Here is a 6,138-nt window from a genome sequence, read left to right as displayed (position 1 = left end):
TAGCTTGGGGGAATGCTGCCACAGATGCCATGATCATGACAGTCCAGTCTAACCTGTTAGAAAAAGCAAGAGCTTTACATCAACAATTCCACCTGTCCCCTCAGAGTATTCATAAACTCCTCCCAGAAATCCCCATGTCCCATTGCAAGCACCTTGTCCACTAATGTGCTACCTGTGTCCTGCTCATGCCTCTCGGGCCCCTTCACAAGGGAGGAGTGAACCCCCGTGGTTTGATACCCAATGCCATTTGGCAGATGGACGTGACTCACTACCCGCCTTTTGGGAAACTGAGATTCGTTCATGTTATAGTTGATACATGCTCCTCCCTTACTTATGCTTTAGCTCTTTCAGGGGAAAAGTCTATATGCCATTAAAGCTATGAAGTCTGCCATGTTAATCATGGGCGTACCCTGGGCACTTAAGACTGATAATGGGCCCACTTATTCCTCTCAAGAATTCAATACATTTGTTTTCTCCTGGGGAATCAAACATACCTTTGGTATTCCCTATAACCCGCAAGGACAAGCCATTGTCAAAAGGACCAACAGACACTTAAGTGTCTCCTGGCTAAAAGCCCTTTGGCTGAGGCCAAACATGACCCTCACCTGGCTCTTACTGAGGCTTTGTTCTACCTTAATTTCCTCATGTTTGAGGACTGGGGTCTCATTCCAGCACACAAACATCAGTCCTCCTTGCCTCAGGCTACGCCTCTGCCACTAGTTAGATGGAGGGATCCTATTTCATCCCTATGGCAGAAACCAGCCCCAGTCCTGACACGAGGATGAGGATACACTTGTATTTTTTCCACAGGATGCTACAGCTCCCATCTGGATTCCATCAAGAGACATCTGACCAGCTACGGAAACCCATCTGGAGACCGGGCCTGACTGTGAGTTGAATAAGCCATGACACCCTTTTCCGGCTTCATTGTCCTTGGTACCCTTTTGCCCTTTAGCTGTGCTTCTCGCCAGGCTTCAGATCTCTGGGCACTGGTCCCCTTACCACCTCTGATCCTCCCTGTAGATGAACAGTCACCCGCTTTCCTGGTTCTCTTTACTACTAATGAATCCCTTGGTCTCCCCACCATGGAATTGGTTCATGCGTCTGTTCCCATAAATGGCACATGGTCCCTTGCTGGATTTCTCTGCTTCAGCACAGCCCTTAACCCCTCCTCCCTTAATGTCTCTTACTGTCACTCCCTCTTTAACATCATAACAGGCAACTTTTGTGGAAACCTGAGCCAGGGCTCCTTATGGGGCCTCAAAATCTGGTCTCCCTTACAATACAGTGAATACATTGAACAGTGGGGGCACTGGGACCACCACCCCTCCCCACACAAGGGTCAGGCATCCTCCATGGACCTGGTGCCCTCCCACCCATAAACTTCTCACCATATTGAGCTTTCCTGTTCCACGGGAACACTGCCTCCTGCTCACTCCTGGAGGTATGCTCCTCTTTACGGAATATGATGGACACCTGCAGGCTTCCTCCCTGGCAGCCAGAAGACACCTTGTCTCTGAAAAACCTTACTCCTATGTCTACCCTTACCACAGGCATAAAGACACTGTCAGGGGGGCCTGGGAGCTCTGAGAGCTGGCGGCCTGCCTGGATTTGCTTCCTCTTTTCTTTGTACTAGGAGGAGCCATCTTTAATGGTACATATATGGGGAATGACATGGGTTTCATGAACCCAGATTGGACGCCTAATGAAGTCTCTGTTAACATCTCTGATTCGATCTCCTAGCCTGTTTGTGTTTGACCACCATTTGCTCTGCTCCTTGCTAATTTCTTGGATGACCTGGGGGATACCCTTAACTGCTCCCTTGTTAACTGCGCCCTCTCGGCATGCTGAATTTTCCCTGCCTCTCTTGTTCTCTTTGTGTGCAAACCCACAGCAATATGGGTTCCCATTCCCAATGCTTCTCATTTCCATGTTATCACTCTCGTGGAACAGATGGCTCTCCAACCCTTCCCCCGGATCAAGAGAGATTTTGGTATTACCACAACAATTGTCACTGCCATTATCCTTTCCTTAGGGGCTGCTGTCACTGCTGCTGTTGCTATCACTCAGTCTTCCACTACTGTGGAAACACTCAATGAGGTCGTATCCAAAACCTCTGCAGCCTTACACACTCAATCTCTTATTAATCAACACCTCTTCTAGGCCATTTCTGTCATCCAACAACAGGTAGACCTCCTCAGGGAGGAGATGGCGATTGTCAAACAAATGATGCTAATGGCCTGTGACCCATGGTTCAAAGCCGTATGTCTCACACCTTACAAAATAGATAACCTCACTAGGGCCAGGATGGAACTCTCACAGTACATCCATGGCCACTGGAGCCAAAAGTTTCTCAACTACTCCACCTTGCTCACTGACCAGATCATCTCCTTAAATTATACACAGGCTCAGATGTTAGATATAAACTCTGGGTTCCTCGACAAACTTTGGTTGAACTTAAAAGCTTTGTTTGACCCTTCATGGATTGTTACTTATTTGCTCTTGGGTGTCATAGTCTTAATTCTTTTCTTGCTCACAAAATGCCTTGTTCTACACTTCTGCAGACAAAACCAAGTAAATTACTCAAGATGCTTGAGGATCCAGGATTTGCCCCCCGCCCCCAAGGTCTGGCAGGTCTGGCTTGCTGATATCTGAGAAGCAGTTGTGTAACTTCTTGCCCTCCTCCTCCCTCACGTGGTCATGCCAGAGGTCACACCATTTGAGTGCTGGTAGTCAATGATGGGTAAGATCCTGATGGTCAGGACGATCTAAGACAGGCACAGTCCATCAAGCTGGGTGCCCTCTGAGATGGGGTCAACTATGTCAAGGCAAACAACCTCAGCTCCCACTGACCTTTCTATAGTAAAAAGGGATAGATATGTAGGAGGTGAAGTGCCAGGCCTAAGCACAGGCTGCACTGGAGAGCACAGCTTCCACCTTGAGAGCACAGCCTGCGCTTCCACAAAAGAGCCAACCTATAATCTGCCCCTGGACCTAGAGACTGATGATGCGAGCGGCCTGGATGACAGGATCTATCAGGGAGCGACACACCAGCTTACAGGACACTGGGGGCAGAGGGAGTGTTATATAAGTCCTGCCCTTTCCAGCAATAAATGAGTCTGTAGCACCTTGCCTAGTGCCTGCTTCCACCCGACTCCCAGTGTCTATGTGTTGACTCTGCACCATTCACCCCCACCTCAGTCAGAACCCTCGTTCCCTGCAGTCCCTAGTGGGTTGGACCCACGAGGAACCTGCAACAGGGCACAGTGCATTTGGGGAAGCTCACCACCACTCAGCCCACAAGGCTGGATGTCTCAGTAGTCCCAATCTGGCACTGAGGTCTGACAAATTCCCAAAGATAAGCTAGCTTTCAGTCTACAGCAGCAAGATGAACTCACCAGTGAGAGAGAAGGCAAGCAGAAAGAAGCAAAGCACTCTCCTCTGGCGTGGCCTTTTATATGGGCTACCATCAAAAGGTAACACCCACATTTAGGATGTGTCTCTCAGCTTCAGATGATTCAATCAAGAAGATCTCTTTCATTTCAGTTAATCCCAGATTCAGTCAAGTTGACACCCAGGATTAGCCATCACAAATCCACCCCTTGTCAACTTGAGATCCAATAGCATCTCTCTATGTCATGCTTAATTTTCAAATGAAAACAATATTGAGGTCATAATTTCACCTTACATGATATAACTATCCCATCATACAATGACCAATGCATTATATATCTTAAAGTAGGTGATATGGTCTTCGAGGAATGCTTAGTCCTTTAATGTCATATTCATGTCAATTTCAATCCACATTTCTGAAACTGGTCATGTGGCCTAAATTGGTATTTTTAACTACCCATTCTGTATTTCCTCCACCATCAGCAAGCACTTCTGCAGGTCTTGGCTCTTTCCCTGGAGGAGTGACCCATACTTTCATCCCTGAAGGGTCTGGGTCATTTGTTGTCCTGTCCTGGGTTGTTGCCGTTTCCCATTGACCTTAATCACAGGACATGGTAACACCAAAAGTCGCCCTAAGGAATCTCCTGCCTTCCAGATATAATCTTCATTACCTGCATTGTGGAGAACCAGTCCAATTTCTCCCTGGTAGTCTGGGTCAATCACCCTCCTAATACTGTTATTCCTTCCTTAGCCTGCTGACTTAAGGGCATCAGAAGCCCAGAGTGTCTAGGGGGAAGCTTAGCTTCCAGTTCAACAGAATGTTTGTTGTCTCTCCTGGCAGAAGCACTCCCTCCTCTGGAACCAAAACATGCAAGCCAGTAGAGTGCAAAGTCAAGGGTACAGGAAGCAAAAATTTTCATAGTGGGTCACCAGGGGCGATAGTTAGTGGAATCATTCCCACTTCCACCCCTTGATTCCTGGATCCGTGAATCCTGGCTATAGGAGAAACTGTACTATATATTGGATGCTGATTCAAAGCATACACTGCCTTCTGGAGGACCCTGCCCCAGCCCTCCAGGCTATTGCCACCTAATTGGTGCTGAACTGTGCCTTTAAGAGACCCTTCCATCGTTCTATCAGGCCAGCTTCTTCAGGATGGTGGGGAACATGGTAAGACCAGTGGATTCCATGACCGTGGGCCCACTGTCGCACTTCTTTGGCTGTGAAGTGAGTTCCCTGGTCAGAAGCAATGCTGTGCAGAATACCATGATGGTGGATAAGGCATTCTGTAAGTCCCTGGATAGTAGTTTTGGCAGAAGCACTATGTGCAAGAAAGGAAAATCCATAACTAGAATAAGTGTCTATTCCTGTAAGGATAAAATGCTGTCCCCTCCAAGATGGAAGTGGTCCAATATAGTCAACCTGCCACCCAGGTTGCAGGCTGGTTGCCATGGGGAACAATGCCATATTGGTGGTTCAGTCTCTGCTTTTGATAGATCTGACACTCAGCAGCGGCTGTAGCCAGGTCAGCTTTCATGAGTGGGGGTCCATGCTGTCGAGCCCATGCATAACCTCCATTTCTGCCACCATGGCCACTTTGTTCATGGGCCTATTGAGGAATGACAGGGCTAGCTGAAGAAAGAGGCTGACAGTCCACAGAGCGGGTCATCCAATCTACTTGATTATTGAACTCATCTTCTGCTGAAGCCACTTTTTGATGAGCATTTACATGAGACACAAGTATATTCACATCCTTTGCCCATTTGGAGAGACCTATCCTCATACTTCTTCCCCAAATATCTTTCTCACCAATTTTCCAATCATGCTCCTTCCAAGTCCCTGACCATCCAGCCAAACCATTGACTACAGCCCATGAATCAGTATATAATTGCACTTCTGGCCATTTCTTTTCTAAGCAAAATGCACGACCATGTGCACTGCTCACAGTTCTGCCCATTGTGAAAACTTTCTTTCCCCAGTGTCCTTCAGGGTTGTTCCAGAAATTGGCTGTAATGCCACAGCCGTCCACTTCTGAGTGGTGCAGGCATAGTGTGCAGAACCATCTGTTAACCAAGCCCTAGTCTTCTCTTCCTCAGTCAACTGATCATAGGGCACACCCCATGAAGCCATAGGTGCATGCTTGAGAACAGGAGGGATTGTAACAGAAGTAGGAACCATAGGCATTTAGGCAACTTCTTCATGTAACTTGCTTGTGCCCTCTGGGCCCGCTCGAGCCCAATCATGTATATACCACTTTCATTTGATAATAGATTGTTGGTGTGCATGGCCTACTTTATGGCTTGGGGGGTCAGATAACACCCAGCTCATGATGGGCAGCTCCGGTCACATGATGACTTGGCGGCCCATTGTCAAACGTTCAGTTTCCACTAAGGCCCAATAGCAGGCTAAGAGCTGTCTCTTAAAGGGAGAATAGTTGTCCATAGATGAAGGCAAAGCCTTACTCCAAAATCCCAATGGCCTCCATTGTGATTCCCCTATGGGGGCCTACCAGAGCCTCCAAACAGCATCTTTATCTGCCACTGATACCTCAAGCACCATCGGGTCTGCTGGATCATATGGCCCAAGGGGCAGAGCAGCATGTACAGCAGCCTGGACCTGTTGAAGGGCCCTTTCCTGTTCCAGGACCCACTCAACGTCATAGTAACACACCAAGATGAGGAATGTGCTGCCTCCAGAATCCAAACAGGCCCACCAAGCATTGTGCTTCTTTCTTGGTGGAGGGGG

Source organism: Nannospalax galili, unplaced genomic scaffold (assembly GCF_000622305.1).
Source record: "Nannospalax galili isolate Female #2095 unplaced genomic scaffold, S.galili_v1.0 scaffold1395, whole genome shotgun sequence".
NCBI lineage: Eukaryota > Metazoa > Chordata > Mammalia > Rodentia > Spalacidae > Nannospalax > Nannospalax galili.
This window is presented reverse-complemented; position numbering follows the sequence as displayed.